The sequence below is a fragment of the Protopterus annectens genome, chromosome 8.part0, assembly GCF_019279795.1.
Source record: "Protopterus annectens isolate FY-2018-M chromosome 8.part0, PAN1.0, whole genome shotgun sequence".
Taxonomy (NCBI): domain Eukaryota; kingdom Metazoa; phylum Chordata; order Ceratodontiformes; family Protopteridae; genus Protopterus; species Protopterus annectens.
Genome location: NC_056741.1, coordinates 1,372,538,741 through 1,372,559,290, shown reverse-complemented (window position 1 = coordinate 1,372,559,290; position 20,550 = coordinate 1,372,538,741). Strand labels below are relative to the sequence as shown.

The 20,550-nt window shown below is 39.3% G+C and overlaps 1 protein-coding gene across 1 annotated transcript in view; it reads left to right on the top strand.

Annotated features, from left to right (window-relative positions):
* DSCAML1 (DS cell adhesion molecule like 1) overlaps positions 1-20,550 on the top strand; it is a 1,743,400-nt gene that overhangs the window by 10,298 nt on the left and 1,712,552 nt on the right. The window lies entirely within an intron of this gene.

Here is a 20,550-nt window from a genome sequence, read left to right as displayed (position 1 = left end):
AACCCTTTTGGCTTTGAAAAACATGGTTTCCTTTCTTGTAGCCTGTGCTGGTTCATCCTCCTTGGATGTTGGAAAACTTTCCAGATGTACTATCCCACCCTGCTGGTCTGCCTCCTCTTAGATCAGAAGTCAGTGATATTAATCATATGATTCCTCCAGTTTTAACATTAGTCAGAGATGCCAGGCTATCATCCTCTGTAGTCTGTGTTTTCACAGCTTCTCAGAAAAGCTCTACTACCAAACTTTACCATAGCAAATGGAAGAGATTTTCCATATGGGTAAATTCCAAAGGTCTAGACCCCTTTTCCACCCCAGTACCTTCTAGTCTACAATTCTTGTCAGAATTTCCATGCTCGTTACAGCTACTCCACAATCAAGGTACAACTGGCAACAGTTTCATACTTTCACACAGGTCAGGACAATTCATCTACAGCATTTCTGAAAATTTCAAAAGCCTTTTTAAAGGGAACCTATCTTCTCGAACCACCCATCAGAGATCCTGTTCTCTCATGGGATTTAACAATTAAGTTAAAAGCATTGGCACAGACTCCTTTCAAACCAGCAGCTTCAGTTGATATAAAAGTCATTACCTGGAAAACAATTTTTTTGGTGGCTGTTACTACAGCCATAAGAATATCTGAACTGCAAGCACTTTCGCATCCTATTTGATTTTTCATACAGCAGGGTTTCTCTTTGAAGTAGTGCTTCCTTTCTTATGAAGGTGGCATCCAAAACTAATATATATCAAAGCATCAACCTACCTGCATTTTTTCCGCATTTTTCTAACAAGTGTGAATGTCAGTTGCATTTACTAGATGCTCACCATCAACTGCATATTTACCTCCATAGAACCAAGACATTTAGGAAGTCAGACCAATTATTTATTGCCATTTCCAAACAGAAACAAGGAAAGACTGTATCTAAAGTAACACTCTCCTCGTGGCTTTCTGACTGCATCTCCTTCATGTACACCAAAAGAGGTCTGACTGTGCAACCTAAACCAAAAGCTCATTCCACTAGAGAAGTTGCTTCTTCTGCTCTATTTGTTAAATAGACTTCCCATTGATGATATCTGTACAGCAGCTACTTGGTCTACAGTTTACACCTTTTTTTCTCATTATAAGTTGGATGTGCAGTCTAGGACATGCTTGTCTTTTGGCTCTACCATTCTCAGGAATATCATTTTGTGAGTCCACCCAGGACTTAGTGCTTGGGACTCTGTCCCACAGTTGAATCGGATGAAAATACACAACATTGGATATGAAAGTTATGTACTCACCATCCACGTTGATTGATTTTTGTCCAGTTCAACATCCCACTTTCCAACCCCCTTTCCAAAGTGTAATGGTTATTCTTATAGGGACCGAGTTTTTGGCTGTCCTTAGCTGGCAAACCTTCTTTCTGTTACTGTTATGCTTATGTCACATATTTTAGTATGTTGCTGTGGTACAGTTGAAGCTTTTAGATTTATATTATGACTATTATTGTTATTGGTGAGTACATCACTTTCATTTACATTCATTTTAGGGGCCAGGGTAAGTGTTTAAAATATTTTTCCGTGTGATTTTGATGGACCACAACTGTTTAAATACTTACTTTTTTAACTGACTATTGCTGCCAGGCTTTCCTGGGATTAAGACATCTTTTCCAGCTTCACCATGGAAGAGCCTATTGGTTCCTCAGTTCATCCTACTTCCAGCTACAAAATGAAGAAAATTTCCAAGCAGCCTTTGCCTGTTCAGCAGGTTACTAAATTGACTCAGCTACAGATGGGTGACTCTGCTGTGGCCATTTGCTCCTCAGACCATTCATCTTTTTCCTTATCTCCCTCTGGTGTAATCCCTACAGCTACCATGGATATGTCATCTGTAGCTGTTGGAGTACAGTTGGCTGGGAAGGGAGAGCAGCTGTTGTCAGTCTTGGAAGAAGGGCAGGGAACACCTATCTGCCTAGCCAGTCTAGGATGCCTGTTCTTGGGAGGTTTTGCCTGTCAAAAGTAGGTCTGCTTCTTAAGAAAATCATATCAAAAAGAAGCAAAAAGTAAGATGTTTATTTTCACTGGCTTCTGTTACTTTAGGTAGAAATTTAGCTCAGGGCTTAGTTCAGGTTCTTGATCCTTCTTTTTCTGGTATTTCTGGTAAGAGAAAAAGGGATTCTTTGTCTGAAGATGTACAAGAATTTGAATAGAAAGATGACTGTGAAAGGACAACGTTTGTTTTCTCTCCTCAGGTTTCTGATAGTCCCTTGGAAGGATTTTCTTTTTTGAGTCCATATCCAGAAAGAATCAATTGTTTCAATGGGAATATAATGATCTTCCACAATCTTTAAAGAAATATTAGGATTTATTGCAACTGGAATTTCCTCAACCTACTCCAGTTCCTCATTTTCTTCCAGCATTGGAGAAAGGGGTCTACTTTATTCCCGCGAAAGCCAAATCGGGTGAATACAACTCGCACGGACCATAATGAGCAAAATGAGAATATGTCAAATGCACTAAACTGCGAAATTCGAAATCTCAGTCTCTCATACTTGGCCAACCCCACCACCCGCAACATACTACCTACCGAAACACAGTAAAAAACAACACATACACACACTAACCAAAACCCTACTTCTAACACTAAAGTAAAGCACCAAAACCCTACTTCTAAGCCTACACTAAAGCCTACATACACAACTATCTATGCACTATCCTTAACCCCTCCCTAACCCTAAGGTCCGTAACTGCCGGACACTTACCCTACTGAGCTATACCCAAACAAACTAAATATTCCACACACATACACTTAACAAAACCCTACACTAAACCTTACATACATTACCTATCTATGCACTTACCTTAACCCACACCCTAACCCTAAGGTACGTAACTATCGCACACTTACCTTACGGAGCTATTCCGCAGATGGGCCAACTATGCAAATTCGATATTTCCACTTTCGCAGTTTAGTGCATTCGATGTACTCACATTTCGCTTGCTATGTGTGGCGCGAATTGTATTCGACCGATTCAGCTTTCGCGGGAATAAAGTAGACCTGGAGAAAGCATGTATTACAAACTGCGAAGAAAAAAGACGTTGAATAAAGTTGGACAGTCTTTATTTTCTAACCACAGATCAGACCCAGAAGTGGTTTCCATAGTAAACCTAGCTGCTGCTAAGCATCTGATTAATACCAGTCCCTCCCCTTCTGACACTGCGGAAAAGACTTTGAAAATTTTGGGAAAATGTACTCTTCTGCAACATTTATTTTTAGACTTCTCAGTTGTCAGCCTCATATAGTAATGTGTATGCTTGCCTTTTCTTTTTTTAACAAGAAACACCTTTATTAAATTAGCACTTATGACATAGATAGTCATACATTTAAATAAATGAAATCAAACCATATTGACATATTTTAATTGCAAACACATTTCTTATAATTTATCCAATCATTGTCAGTCAAACATTACATAGCTCTTTCAGATCCTGGCATCTTTTAAACCTCATTCCTCCTCTAAAATGTTATTCTGCGTGTACTGTTCCTACAATTCCCATTTTTTTTCTATGTAACTTGCTACTACACTTTTCTAAAGATCACACTTCCAGTTGTTTTGTCTCTTTTACTACTCATAGTACAGTTGGTTTAGAGTTTGATTTCCATTTTCTAATAATTGCTTTTTTGGCAGCCACCATAATTAGATTCAGCAAGGTCTTACTATGTCTAGGCAATTCCAATTCTATATCATAGCTCAGAAAAATCATTTCCTTAGTTTTACCAATTTGCTCACCCAGTATTTCTGACAGCGGAGTCTGTAGGGAATTTTTAATGTCTCCCAGCTCATTATACTCCCAGAAAATATGTCCCCAATTGCCTGTTTCTTCTCCATCATACCTGCAACAATTGCTATCTACCAGAGGAACATTTCTTTGGAGTCAACTTGGAGTATAAAAATAACTTTGTAATTACTTCCAAGCAAAGATCCTAAATCTTCTAGACTTTGTTGCATATTTGGGAGCCATGTTTTTATCCCCAATGTTTCTTTGTGAATTAATTATCCAAACAATCTTCCCAATTCTTTCTAACCTCCTCTGATTAACTCTTATAGTTATCAAGCATTATTTTATATGCTGTACTAATTATCCCTTTTTTAACAACATCTTCTGTTCTGTATTCTAATAAAAACTCTATCAGTGCTGGTCTTTTGCTTAAGATCCTCCTATTTTTTTCTCTTTGCCTATACTCGTATAGCAATCTTTGATAGGGAGTACAGTATGTAGCATGCAGTCCAAATAAAGTCTTGGCCTCTTCCCATTCTATTACCTTTCCCCATCTAATTATTTGCTCCCAATACATTGGTTCCTTTTCAAGTTTTCTCCAATAAATCCCAGCCTCCTCTTGTCTGTTGTTTGTATTCCTAATTGCAGTCATCCCTACGGGAAGAATCTCTTTTCTCCATTCCCATGTTGGCTTAGTTCTTAGAATACTTTATGCTACTTTATGAATATAGTATTCTGTATGGTTATTGTATTCTCCTTAAGGATCTGCGTCCAAAATCCTAGTCTCTCCATGTTTCTAGAGCTTACCCCATGTTTCGTCTTCATACCTTTGCACTTTGAATTTTAGCTTTCTGCTTGTGCTGTGTATAGGAGCCTTAACTGTATAACTCTGAAATACCCCTTCAAATCAGGTAATCCCACACCACCTTGTTCTGTTGGAAGAATCAGTGTATCCCACTTGACTCTTGCTGTCTTCCCCTCCCAGATAAAATCCTTCAGTTCTTTATTAATTGCTATCCACAACTTCTTCTCTAGTTGATAAAAGTATGCCTGACCAGTATATAAAATTAATGGGACTAAACCATTTTAAATGCTTGTATCCTGCTATCCATATCTATAAAACAGAGCTTCCAATTTCTCTGTTTTTGTATTATCTTTTGTTAGACTCTTTCCACATATCCTTAGTTGTGACAATAGACTCCTTTTTAATCCATACTCCTAAGTACTTAATTTATCATGTCCCCACAAATGTGGATATTGCTGAACCAATTCATGTGTGGGTACATTGTATGCAGCTATTACCTTTGTTTTAGCTTCATTAATTTTGTCTCCAAAATGACTTGAAACGGCTTTTCTTGACAACCATATCAATTATATCCTTGAATTTCTGAGTCACCTATTTTCTTTGTTATTGATTGTAAATCTGTTGCAAATAATAAAGGGAAAAGAGGACACCCCTGATTGGTTCCTCTGCTCAAACAGAAATTGTCAGAGAGGAACGCACCCTCTTTAATTTTCATCTCCAGTCCCTCATATATCCTCCTAATCAACTTTATAATTTTATCAGGGAATGCAAATGCTTCCATTGCTCTGTTCATGAAATCTCAACTTACTCTGTCCAATGATTTCTGTACATCAAGACCCATCACCAACAGTGTTTTTTTCTTACATTCTACTTCCCTCTGGATCATCAGTGTTCTGTTAATGTTATCAGATGTTTGCCTCCCCTCTACAAAAACACATTGGTCCATATCTATCGATTTTGGCATCACTTTTGCCATTCTTTTAGCCATTATAGATCTAAACAATTTATAATCATGGTTTAGTATTGAAATAGGCTTGTATGAAGCTAGATCTGCTAGATCTTTACCCTGTTTAGGTATTACAGCTACACTTCTTTCTTCCAGGATGTTGGTACTTCTCCTACTCTTAAAATACTGTTAAACAAAACCTTCCAAATCTTTGTCAGCTTTTTCCCTCCTAGCTTCCAAACATCTACAGGAGTACCATCTATTCCTGGGGACTTTCCTGTAGATTGCTTATATGGATCTACTTCAGTAAATCAACTTACCATAACACCAAAACACATTTAATCGAGATGAAAACACTGAAAGTTCATTTTAACAAATGCTCAGAACATTGTAATTTTAAACCGGGAAAACAGTCAGTTGGCCAACACCATGACTAAAATGAACCACATCAAATTAAACCCACCCAAGTGGGGGTCTTTGCCCCCCACACCACCCCTAACTAAATATACCAACTATAAGGTGACACAACAGTGTGGAAAAGGGCAAGGTTCACCATGCTGGCCAACTGACTCTTTTCCCATGTTAAAATTTTGATGTTCTGAATGTTCATTAAAATGAACTTTCGTTGTTGTCGTCTCGATTGTATGTGGTTCAGTGTTATGGTAAGTCGGTCTATTGAAGTAGACCCAGTTATACATCATTTTTATCTCATCTTCTCCTATCCTGTTAGTAATTGAACCGTGTCTACGTCTAACCTTGGCATATTTAATTCTTCCATAAATATTTCCGTTTGTACCTTTTCTTGATTTCCATATTTCTCTGCTTTGTATAGACTTTCATAGAATTTCCAAAATATTTCTAATACCTCTATGGGATTTCTTGTTATCTTCCATGTTATTTATTTATTTATTTATTTATTTATTTGGCGTTTGTTTACCGGGAAAGTCCGACTGGGTATGAGCCCATTTTCAGCAGAGGCCCACGGAGAAAAGCTCGACAGTACACATTAAACAGAATTAAAAAAAAAAAATCAAACAATTGTTACAAATATTAAGGCAATAACAAAGTAGTTCAATTTGTGAATATAATAAAAGAAAATAAGTAAATATATGGCAAGCAGTATAGTTGACCATACATTATATACAAGGTAGAAGAGAGTTCCTAATACGCATGTTACATAATGATGCATGAAAAATATATAACAGCGTAAGTAATAGGTTGCAAAAGCCATATACTATTTCTGGCAGAAGAACTAGGTAGTACATTTCTGTCATAAATTCTGGGATAGATAAAGGTTAGTTAAAGAAAGGACATTAGAAGGCTAAGGAATAAGAGAGGTAAGGCTAGAAAATAGGTAATAGGCTCCCTAAGCTTGGCAACAGCCCATTTCTACTTTCTGTTACCTGAGTTGTGCTAAAAGTTTTTGTGCTCTAGAATTATTATCAAGAAACATTTTTTTAATCTTTCTAAACTCATGATTATTATCGAGGTAATCCCTTATTTTCTGTTTAACTTTCTGTAGTTGCTCCTCTTCTTGGCCTGTGAGAGTCCCCCTATTTTGCAATACTTTAACATGTGTCAGTCTTTCGGAGTAATTCTTGTTAGTTTTTAACCATATCTCCCTTTCTTTTATTTCCACCCTATTTTTAAACTCCACTTTAATTTTATCTCACTCCCTACCCTATATTTTCAGAAGAAATTCCTATCTTCACTAATAGCTCCTGAATAATTTCCACAAACCATTCCTTAAATTCCTCTCTTTTCAACAGATAGGTTAGAAAGCGCCAGTGTCTAATTTTTATTTCATTCCCCTATGTTTTTATTTTAGTTATTATTGGAGCATGATCTGAAATAGGTATTAGGTGCTTACCAAGACCTTTAGGTAAATGCACATGTTCCTGTGAAACGTAAACTTTCTCTATCCTAGCCCAGTTTTTGTATCTTGGGGAATAATATATAAATTCCACTCTGAACTCCTAGTACTGAATTCACATATTTAGTGCCAGGTATTTTCATAAATTTCTTCAAATATCTACCCTTCTTTGGTATATTTTCCCTTCTGGGCACCCAGACATGTCTAAATTATTGCAAATCAAATTCCAGTCCCAACCTGTAAGTAGTATTCCTTGCTGAAAGCTGATTATTTCTCCAATAATTTTTTAAGCTCCATTTTAGCAGTTTTAGGTGAAATATAAATACATACCAGTATAATCCTCTCTTGCCACTAGCCCCTTAGTACCACATATCTAGCATTATTATCTTTTTATCTTCTTCTGTCACTATTGGAGCTCCTCTTGCAATTAATATAAATGCTCCTTGTTTCCTTTGTCCCAGGTATTCTGTTGAATTACCTTGCTGAAAACCTTTCTTTATCAAATTCACATGCTCAATTCTTTCCAAGTGTGTCTTCTGTAGCATAGATATTTGCACTCTACATTTTTTAGTATAGTTCACTACTCTTTCTTTTTTGTATTTGTCAGTGAGACCATTGGCATTTAAAGACAATACAGAAAGCATCATCATATTAAAAAGTTATTATTCCCACCTTTATGTATAACAGCTTATTTCTTAAATGTCTAGTTCCAGGTTTTGTGTTACGTGCATACACTGGGAGGATGATCTTTTATACAGTTGTTTCTTGTCATATCCATTTGAGTGTATATCACATCTTACAAAATGTTTTGTTTAGTGCTCTAGTGCCTTGGGCTCCCTCAAGCTTTCCCATAATCTTGTGAGCTAGCCAGCAGTTAAGTGCTCTGATATTTTATTATACTTTGACTAAATATATTATTGATACAAGGTTAGCAGTAAAAACACATACCTTTCTCATTTAGATACAGCTATAGAGATTCATAGTCTCTTTTAATAGCTAAATGCCAAAACGTCCTCAACATTTAAGAATCTGCTTAACATCTCTCTCTATCTTTTTTTATTTAAAAAAAATAAAGAGTAGTAGTAATAGTAGCTTATATAATTTGTGTTAAACAATTTATAGTGTTTTTGTTATGTTTGCAACTCTTCTTTTATTTCTAGTATTCGGCATGGATAAAATCTTTAAGAAGTGTACCAGATGTGGGCATAAGATCCCACTCCAGAATACACATGGTATGTGTGTAGTTTGTTTAGGCCCAGAACATCTTTTTTTTTTTTTAAACAAGAAACATCTTTATTGAGTTATCACTTATGACATAGGCAATCATATATTTATATAAATGAAAATAAACCATATTGTCATATTATCAGTTACAAACATTATACATCACATGTAATCTTCTGTGTAGTCATTGTCACTAGAACATTGCATAGCTCATTCAATCCATGCATTCCCTTAAACCTCATTACTCCTCCAAAACAGTATTCTGCATGTACTGTTCCCATAATTCCAATTTTTTCTATGTAATTTCCTTCTACCCTTTTCTAAGGATTTGTTTTCAATATGTTTAATCTCTGTTACTATATTCACTACTTCTAGTACAGTTGGTTTAGATTTTCATAGGTTCATAGGTTCATAGGTTCATACTAGGCTATCTGCCCAAGGGCATTTATAAGCCTAGCCCATAGTTATGTGGCTTTCGCCACCCCTTTAGTTTGAATAAAAACTATGCCTATCATTTTGCTGTGCCTCTGTCAAGCAGTGACACTGAAGTAATCCCTAGGGTATATCTGCAATCTCCCATCCATTGGTCAAGATTCCTCTTGAACAAGGCCAGAGAGGTGCTCTGCCTCACATGTACCGGGATTTTGTTCCACAGCATAGGGAGTCTCTGGGTGATGAATCTGTCCCTCCAGCACGTTCTATTTATAACCGTGTCAAGGTTTAAGTCTCCGCCCTTGTGGTTCTGAGGGATCTAGATTTTTAGAAGTGAAGCATATTCATCAAATCTGGGTTTGACATGGCCTTATATGTCAGGCACAGGTCACCTCTGAGCAAGCGGTATGAGACTGAATAGAGCTGGAGTTCTTTCAGTCGGGCAGCATAAGACATATTTTTGAGACCCTTTATCCTTTTGGTGAGGAACTTTTGGGGCCCTTCAAGCCGCAGCAGGTGTCTGGTCAGATACATTCGAACGGGCATTGTACTCAATCATAGGTCTAATGAGTGATGAGTACAGGGGCGATGACCTCCCTTGATCTAGATGTGAATCCCTTCATGATCAGGTGGGCGATATAGAAGGTTTTCCTAACTACTTTAGCAACATGAGTGTCAAGCGAAGGCTACTGTCAACCTGGGTCCCCAGATCCCTGATGACTTTTCTGTGCTCAGTGGATTGCCACCTATATGGTAGCTAGGGTAACCTTGTTTTTCCCGAAGGGTATGACTATGCATTTTTGGCGTTTAACTTCAGGCCATGGCTCTGGCACCAGTTATCCGTTTCTGTGAGGCCCTTCTGGAGGATATCTGTGTCAGATGTGTTTCGACTATGGCAGTTTGCAGTCATCTGCAAACTTTGTCAGCCATAACCCTCCTGTGTTTGCTTGTACTTCAGAAAAGTAGATGCCGAACAAGAGTGGACCCAGGACTGAGCCCTGTGGGACACCACTTGTGACAGGCTTTGAGTCTGACATGGCTCCAGCAACTCTGACCCTGTGGGTTCTGGCACTTAGCCAGTTTGCAACCCATCTTGTGATGTATGGGTTTACATTCAAGCTGATGAGTTTTTCGATGATACCTGAGTGGGGTATTGTGTCAAGGCCTTTGCCAGGTCGAGGTAGGCTGTATGGACTGCCTTTCCCTCATCAATGGCCTTAGTGACTGTCTCGAAAAAGTCAACCAAGTTTAAGAGGCAGGATCTGCCTTTGACAAAGCCAAACTGGGTTGGATCCAAAGTCTGCAAGTTCCCTATGTCTTTATTTATGAGTTCCATTATGATCCTCTCCATGGCTTTGCAGATAAGGCTTGTCAAGCTAATGGGGCGGTAATTTCCAGGGTCTGTGGAGGCACCGCCCTTATGAAGTGGGACCACAGTCGCCGTCGCCACTCCTTGATCCTGAGGTGAGGCTAAGATTAAACAGCTGTCCTAAGTGTGGGTTTAATTCCTCGTTGAGTTCGTGAAGCACACAGCCGGGACACCATCCGGTCCCATGGATGCTGTGTTTTTGCCTTAGTGAGGGCAGTTCTCACCTGGGCGTTGGAGATGTTTGGGGGCTACAATCCTCTGGAATAGATATCTCTCCTTTTGGGGAGGGGCAGAAGTTTGCACTGAACCTGTCAGCCAGTATGTTGGCAATGTGTGTAGGTTCAGTAATTTTCACATCATTTTGAACTAATTCTGAGCATATCTGGGAGTTTCCTCCTAGGTTTCTAACATAGCTAAAGAAGGCCTTATGATTCTCTTTAGAGTCCTTGGCGATTTTTCTCTCAAAATTTGCCTTGGATGATTTTATGAGAGCTCTTAGTTTTTACTTATGATGATCAAAGGTGTCTTACCTTTCAAGGATTTTGCTCTATCTTGTAGTAGCTTCCTCCTTTTGTTGTAGAGCTTGTTTATGGCTGGGGTCCACCAGACTGGACGCTTGCCTTTGGTACAGAGAGTCTTAGTTTTGTTTGGGATTGCCTGATCCATGCAGTCCTGTAGGTGCTGGTAGAAGGCATTTGTAAGTGATTCAGCGGTTTGAGTAATGTTTACCACTGGCTCAGGGGCCTTAAAGGAGACCACACTAGTTTTTGTGAAATCGGCTTTGAGAAGTTTTCACTGTGGTCTTTTTGTTTCAGGTGGGGGCGGGATGAGGACCTCCAGCGAGATTAGTTTATGATCTGATCTCACCAGTGAGGGGTATACTTCGGTGTTGAACATTTTGATCCCATGTTCGTGATGATGAGATCAAGTATGTTTTCTCCTCTTGTGGGATGGTGACTAGTTGTTCCATGGCATTTGAGTTTATGAAGTCCAGGAATCTTTGGGTTAGAGTGTTCGGGCTTGAGTAGTGTTTCCAGTCTATATTAGGGTAGTTGAAGTCACCTAGTATGATGGTGTTTGGAGATACATTTATCCCTCCAATGTTTTCAGGAAGGCCATGTGAGGTTCCTGAGTTTGAGAGGGTGGCCTGTAACATGCTACAAATTGCAGAGCAGTCTTGCCTATGGTTAATTGCACCTGGATGGTCTCCGATGCATTGCCACCAACCTTGAGGTGTGGGTGTCCTTTATGAATATGAACACCCCCTCCTTTCTTGGTGTTGTCCGGATTTTGGGGCGCATGATATGAGGTGAAACCTGTTAGTGCTGGGGTGCTCTCAGGAGCCTTGAACCAGGTTTCTGTCACAGCACAGACATCGATGTTCTCCATATTGAGAAGGGCCTCGAGTGCGTGCATCTTGAGATTGAGACTTCTGGCATTAAGCAGCATTACCCTTAGTTTTTCCTTTTTGGTGTTCTAGGGTGGTAGGTTTAGAATTTGAGCCTTGCCTAAAAAGGCACTATGGGGTGGCAAGAGCCTTTGCCAATATCCGGAAGCCCAGGGTGACAGGTGCAAGCCGTCCCTTGAGCAGCGTGGCTTGTCCAGCATGTCATCCCAGGCAGACAGACATTGGATCCCCTTTGAATGACACCAGAATTTAAGCCAATTATTAAAGCTGATCATCTTATCACTGTATTGTGGCATCATTCTAGGTGAAGGTAGGATACTGCTCAAGGTCAGGGTCATACCTGCCTGGGCTACATAATCAGAGAGCTCCTCGATGTCCCTTTTCATGTAGTCCAAGGAGGTCGTCTCAGGTCGTTGACACCAGGGTGGACAATGACTGAGTCGTACTTGTACCTGCTGTTGAGAGACCTGAGTGCTTGCGTTATGTGGCGGATTCTAGCGCCCGACAGGCAGCTTACTGTGACCTTCTCTTTACTCAGACTGGTGAGCGGGACGTCAGTGTGTCTGACTATGGAATCACCAATGACAAGTGTGTCTGGCATTTTGTTTGGCCTTAAGGGCTGTGACTGTTTGACACTCTGACTGTGTGGTCTATGTGTTGCATGTGTTGGGTCGTGTTGGGTTGGGATTTTGATTTCCTTTTTCTAGTAATTGCTTTTTTAGCAGCCACCAGCATTAAACTCAGCAAGACCTTACTATGTCTAGGCAATTCCGATTTTGTATCACAGCTCTAAAAATCATTTCCTTAGTTACATCAGTTTGCTCACCCAATATTATTAACAGAGTAATCTGCAGAGAATTTTTTAAATCTGCCAACTCATTATACTTCCAAAAAATATGTTGCCAGTTACTTCTTTCTTCCCTATCATACCTCCAACATTTACAATCTACCCGAGGAAAAATTCTTTAGAGTCTGCGTGTGGTATAAAAATATCTATGCAAACACTTCAAGAAAAATGCTACATTTTCTAGACTTTGTTGCATATTTGGTAGCCAGATATATATATATATATATATATATATATATATATATATATATATATATATATATATAATTTTATATATATATATATATATATATATATATATATATCTATATATATCTATCCTCCTATGGTTTCTTTGTGAATTGCTTATCCTATTAGGCACAGAGCATATTAAGGTAGATTGTTTTATGTATAAGGGCTTTGGACCATGTTCATTAGCAGACGGAAAAAGATAAGTTAATAATTAAAAGTCTTCTTCAATCAGCGTCATTAGACAGATGGGAGAAGAGACAAGATAAGGAGAAGGAAGCTATGAAATGTAGGGCTGATGAAATGGATCATTCCTTGTCCCTAAAATGGCCTGAAAAGATTTTCTCTTTCCATGGCACTGACTCAGAAGTCTCCAGTTCTGAAACAATTGTTATTAAAGATATGTTTCCCTCCTTGTCTCTTTCTATGTCAGACAGTAGACATTCCTTTTGAGAGGGATGTTTGCTGTTTTAGGGTTCAAGACCCTTATCTACTATTTCTTTTAAATCTTTAAGATCATTTAGAAACAGAACCAAAGCAGAATGGGAACTAAGGATGATAATATTTTAAAGATGCAGATGGAATTAGACATCATACAATTCCCCCTCCATTATGAGGATGGATTGGCCCCACTCACTTAGCTCCTTCTCCAGTTTTAATCTCTGCATTGGTGGTCTTTGTAATCTGCTACCCACCTGTTCCTGTTGCAGTGCAAGTGACAACTATTCATACTTTGGTGTTGATGATTCTACCTTTGACACATTTGACCCTGGTCCCTTTGGTGTTGAGTGTGTCTCATACCTGAGTACTTGATGTTGAGTCCTCTTCTAGTTTTTTTACTTCCAAAGGATGAAGAACTTGTCTTCTACAACCAGAAATGCATCACAAAGGCTTCTAAGTACTTATCTTTAGACCAAACTAGTCATCCCAAAGGCATGCAGGGATAACTCCTTGACTACAATTCATTATGTCCAGGAGTTAAATAGTGAGCTACAAGGTGTGGGAGCTGACTAGGTAGGAAAAGAAAGAAAGACAGAATGAATGAATGAGTGAATGGGGAGGCCATAACATACTTCTCTAATGGGAAGGAAGGAAGGCAGAATATGTGTCCCAGAGATATGCCTTCTGCTAATTTCCCCTGGTGGAGATAAAAAAAAAAAAAAACATTATTGGCAAGCATCTCCTTATAAGGAAATGGGGGCAGAGTCATCTGCAGGTTTGTGTCACTCATGAAAGTAAGTGACAGCCCATGTTACACACAGTGTATGGTTACCCTTTAAGTGTTGTATATGGAGAAACTTAAGGACTAAAAATAAATTCTTAATAACTGTCTGAATGATGGCCCTATTATGACTGCACTCTCAGATGGGAGCAAAGTGGAAGAAAGCACTTATGGTTGGCAGGCATGAAAGATCAAAAAAGTGAGGAAAGAAACTTTACACCTGGTATTCATAACCTGCATTTGACAATATATGACAAAGTTATGTTTTCCCTTATCTAGACTATAACGTCTGTAGCTTTACCTTGGCCTAATTGATAGCATTACCTAACTTGTACATAGCGATTTATGAGGTAAAACTTTGACCCTCTTCATTTGAACCTTTCCTGTTCTATGTAAATTGTTTTTTTTTTTACTAACTACCAGCTGGCACACTTTTACAAATATCTTCTTTTTCCTTATAAAAGCACTAACTCCCTGGCTGAATATTTTAATAGACTTTAAGGATTCCTCTACAATTCCTGACATTCTTGTGAATAATATTGCCTTGCAGACAATCCTCAGGGTTGGGGGATATGACCTTTCCCAAGGGACTGTGTGATCTTGGGATTAGAATATATAGTTAGCAGGTGGTGCAGGTGAGCTTGCCTCCCCTGTAAAAGACACTGATCTGATGTTGTCTTTTCCATCCATTCCTGAAATGATGGTATTCAGACCTGACCTCAAATATGACTTTAGCCACTTTTTTTCAGACTTAAGATCCATAGCTCAGGTTCTTCCCCTTACCCATAATCCCTTCCTGTCTCCAACATTACCTTAGATCTCGTTTGACATTCATTGAGTGCAAACATGATTTGCTGGCTTATGCTCACTTCAGCTAAGTTCTTTAACACATTTCATTTCTCTGTTTTCTACCATATTGTTACTTAGTGTCCTAATTATATAGACTTGTTAATTTCAATTGTTTTCCCTCTCCTTAACCTCTCCCCCCAAAAAACTTTTTCTTTGGTCTCCTTTGTGCCTTAAGCATGCGTTTCAATCTTCACCTTCTTCTTACTAGTTGGCAGCTAGTAGTAGTTTGTTTACCATTGTTGGTATTTCTTGACATTTTATACACTTGTTTTTCAATGTATCCTTTATTACCATTGTTGGTAGTTCTTTAGCTTTGACTTTCTACTGTCTAGTTGTCTATCATGTTTTTGTGACTATGTCAAATAAACCAATTGGTTTTAAAAAATGTGTGGCTTGTAGTCACAAAAGGGTTCCTATTATGTAAGTGAACGCTTAAAGTTGCAAACACTGTTTAATCGAACATGTTTACCCGAAATGGCAGAATTCTGAAAGCACGGAACAGCGATTTTTTTCCCAGGGAAAACATCACTGTGCCGTTTTCGGGACTTTGCCATTTCCTCCACTGTGGTGTGATCTTGTAGTTTGTATATTTAAGCAGGGGGGGTGAGAGGCACAGCCCCCCCACTTTATTTTGTGTGTTTTTTTTTTTTTTTTTTACGGATCAACAACTTTTTTCCCTGGGAAAAAAAATCACTGATACATGTATTCCGCATTTTGGATTTTCGAAGTGTTTGGGTCAATTATACAGCATTTGCAATTTTAAGCATTCGCTGATATAATCCAAAAAAAACATACAAACACTTTAACACACACTGTTTGTTTAGTATTGTTACATATGGAGGAAGATCATTCAGTTTGCATGGTCTTTGGCCACTGAGCCATGATTGAATGATACAATAAGCATGTTCTCAAGGCTGTTGTTGCCAGGAGAAGGAGAATTAATCAAATCATAATACACATCATCATCCATCTAGATAGAAGTAGTCAGAACAGAGGGGGGGGTACAGTAGAGAGAGGCCCAAAGAAAAAGGCAGAGACATGAGGAAGTGACCCCCACCCCAACTTCTTAACTTCATCAGTGTTATCTTCAGCTCCAACTACTAAACTGTCCAAGCCTTCAGATCCTACAGCCACCCAAGATTCAACTCCATTACAGTCCAGGACTCTTCTCTTATCAGAGGTGAGGTTTTCTGTGGAATCGGTCTCACATAGGCTGCATTCACCTTTTCTTCAGGAAAGCCCCGTGCAGAAGGCTTGTAGACCCCCTTCCACGTCTTCTCCCTTAAGGTCCATTAGATCTACCAGAAGCTGATATGGATAAAATGACGAGGAAGTTCCTCAGGATACAAATTAAGCTAGGAATTCTCCTAGCTCTGCCTTTAATCCATCGGACCACTGAGTTTTGTACTGTCTCCCTTGGCCTTAGCTACTCAATCCCTGATCTGACCCCTGGGTTCGGAGATGCTGGATCTGAATTTTCCTAGGTTGTTCTCTTTGGATCTGAAGTTGTCATCTCCAACTCCTGCATCTCTTCTGATCCATCCAGCTCCAGTTTCCTCAAAGCCAGACAGATCTTGGAGCCAAAGCATTTACATTGACTCTGGGGTAGTGGCTGGACTCTGAAACTGTTGGAGCCTTCTCTTCCCCTTGGAGCATTGGTGCTAGATAACTTGGCTCTGGATTCAGCCTTAGAGCATATTCGAGTTGGTTCTGTCAGTCATCCCAGTGTGGCAGCTTTGGTTCCTACCAGGGTGATTTTGGGTTCCCCCTTGTTTTCTGCATTCAAGTCAGTTGAAAGCATTTTCTCCAAAGAAAGAGACCGGACATCCCACCTCTTGGCTCCACCCACTCTACAACTGATTGCTCTGGGTCCTGATCCTGCTGAATCTATACGATTGGGACAGCCGATTCACATTAGCCTCGAGACAGTCCTCATTCTGGACACCCCTCAGCCTTGTAAATCATCTCTGGAACATCCCATGTGGAGATTCTTTGGAAGCACAAGTGAAGGAGAAGGTACATTGACTCCCCCAAGACCGTCTGACAGAATTTGTGGATTTTGATGAAGGGGAGGGGTCCCCTCAATCTCCACTTGAGGACATCTCATTTGGGGAGATCTTTGAACTTCTCAGACACAAAAGGAGGTTTGTCTTTTGAAGATCAGAATAAAGGAGAATGCATGCTTCATTTATTTGATAGGCACAGACAGTGACATGTATACCTTCATCAAACCAAACCTTTCAGGAAGTCAGACAAAGCCAAGATGGGTCAAGGCATGTCAAAAGTTAGCTTGGCTCGATGGGTGACTGGTTGTTGACTGGCTGTACCTCCCATGTATATAAGCAGAAAGGTTTGGCTTTACCTAAACCACCAAAAGCACACTCAACAAAGTATGTTTCCACTTCTTCAGCCTTCTTTTCTAGGACCTTAATTGATGGCATTTGTGCTGCTACCACTCAATCTAATGTTTACACCTTATTTCCCATTACAAACTGGATTTGTTTTCCAGAGATGCCTGGCCTGATTAGCTATCATTGGAAGTGGAGTCTTTTGGTTCTGCCATCCAGCAGAATATCCTACCATGAGACGACCTTTGGAGCAAGTAGCTGTGGACTCTGTTCCATCAGTTGAGGATTGAATGGAAAAGAGAAAATCAGACACGAAAGTTTTATATTCACCATAATGCTAGATTTGTGTTATCTGTTTCTGTCCTTCCTCAACTTACATCCCTCCTTCCCTTTTTCATTTCAAGGAAGATTTTTCCATTGACTTTTGATATGACTGTATGGGTTGCCATCTGCGAACGATTTCATACTTTTGCAGCTCCAGAGCAGATTGTTTCCAGGTCAGACTATAAAGTCATGTGGTTCTGTGCCATTCTGTCTGTAATAATAGATATTTATTTGTATATATTTATATATATTTTTTGAATTTTTTTGTTTTCTCAGAGAATTACAGGCAAACTCAATCTGTGGTAATGTTGGGGACAGGAGGAGATTATGGTTAAGGGGAGGAGCCTGAGCTATGGATTTGAGTTTGGGAAAAGTGTCCGAGGTTGAATCTGAAATTCATCAGTTGAAGAAGGACAGAAACAGACAACACAGATCTATTACTGTGGTGAGTACATAACGGTCATTGTTTTAACTCTGCATGTTCCGAGATGTAACCTTGGCACATGAGCAGAAGTGTGATGACCTTTGCATTTCAATGTTGCTGTGTCAGTGTTAGATGATTCAACAAACTACCACAGCTGTTCTAACAATGTTAACATTTTATCTGACTTTATATTGGCCTCTAGTTTCAGCAGTAACCCTACTAATCTCTCCTTGCTATACCTCTGTTCCTGTCCAGTTCTTATTCTATAGTACCATGTATATATTGAGTTTGTGCACATACATTTAGACCAAGTGCGATCAACTTGAGTATATATCTACAAACTTACTTTTCTTTTTCCTTTCTTTCTTCTATTAAGATTGTATTTTGAGATATCCATGTTTCTAATCTTGGAAAATGTGTTTCATGTACTCATTGCTATGCTATTACCTATAGAAATGCATGTATTGTTGGCATGATACTTTGAAATAACTTGTTTGCTCATGCCTAGAAAGGGTGCTTCATCCAGTGCATGTAACCATTTAACAAATGTAAAGTAAATAATAAACTAAGTGACTAAGCATGAGGTTGAGAAACACCTCAGGGAACTTCAGGGGATATGGCACTGGAGCCAAACAGCAATTCTTCACCAGGTGCTTACAGAAACACAGTGAGTACATTTGTTGGGTGAATTATTGGTAGAACCATGCTCTGTTGTAACCTCTTCTTGGGTTTATGAGTGTTGCCATAGGGAAGGAGGATGGCAGTACTGGAAATCTTGTACAAAGAAGGCTTTGGTGGGATTCCTGACTGTAGATTGTCTAGCTGCTGGTAAACTACACGGATTCACTCAAAACAGAAGTCTTTATAGTCTGACCTGATCAATTTCTGTGACTGTGTCACAGCATTGGTTGACATGGAGAACCCAGTGATTTAGTGCAGCTGGAATTCTGTAAGGCCTTTGACTATGTCTTTTGTGACTTTGATTGAAAAGCTAGAACATATAAATATGGGACTCACACTACTGAGCTTGATAATGGAGGGTCTATATTAGATTAGTGAATGCTTAAAAAAGTGAACGCTGATTGATCGGCCTTATGTAAGCGAAAGTTTACAATCTCGAGCTGTCAGATCAGCGATTTTTTTCCTAGGGAAAAAAATCGCTGATCCAAAACACATACACACAACACAAGCACACCAAACAAACATAAATCCATACACATACACCTAAAATCTGACACCTAACCCTACACTAAACTATGAACACACCACTAACTATCCACTTACCTTAACCCAAACCCTAACCCTAAGGTCCGTCACTATCGCACACTCACCTCACCCACTCCCTAACCCTAACTCACCTAAACCCGCCCTAACCCTCACGTCCACACAATCGCACACATACCTAACCCGAGCCCTAACCCTAACTCACCTAACCCACCCTAACACTCACATCCACACAATCGCACACTTACCTGAATCCGACCCATAACTTTCCACCATAGCACTGAAAATACTGAAGCAACAGAAACGGACAACCAAATTCTTTCCCTAGGAAAAAATTCAGGTTTCTGTTGCTTCGATATTTTGAACATTCACTTAAATAAGGTCAATCAATCAGCATTCGCTTGTTTAAGCTTTCGCTGATCTAATATAGACCAGATAATGGACAAGTTAGCTGACAGAAGATAGAGAGAAACCGTGAAGGGGGACTGTCAAGTAGAGTTTAGAGATTAGATAGATTCCAGTTGATTCGGTAATCAGAGCAGTACTTTCCAACTTACCTGTGTTAGACATTGCTTGTAAGGTCAGTTTTTTTGACACACAAAGTGGAATGTTGTTTAAATGTAGAAGAGCCAACCTTCATAGTGATCCAGCAAGCAGAGTGGCAGAGAATTGTTAATTGACAGTCATTTAAAAAAAGTAGGGTATAATGTTGTCTTTGGAGGCAATAATCAAATTATGTCTTTAAATTATCACTATGGCAGGCAATGAAAAAAATAACCTGAAGGATGTAAATACCTTGAGGCTGAACCATATTCAGTTTTGACAGAAGGTAGTGATGAAGGCCAAACAGAATGACAGACTGATTTACTAGTTGTATGGACTCTTTGACATTATAGATGGTGTTGGGGACATGTTGTCTACAGTACTGAGTTAATTACTGGAAGTTACTTTAGGTCATCAAATTTATGAGAAGTTTAGTCTAGGTATATATTGTAAAACTGAAACGACTTTACCGCGAACGCTCACATGAGCGAAAATGCCGGTAATCGAACTTCCTATTGTGGGGGGCTGCCCCCCCCCACACACACACACACCGCTAGCTATATATTTCAACTCTGAGGTCGCACTACAGTGAGGAATGGGCAAATATCCCACTCCTCACTGTAACACGACCCCTCAATCACAGTTTCGATTCCTGGCATTTTCGCTCATGTGAGCGTTCATGCTAAAGTCTTTCCGTGCATCTAATATAGACCCGTGTAGTGCATGA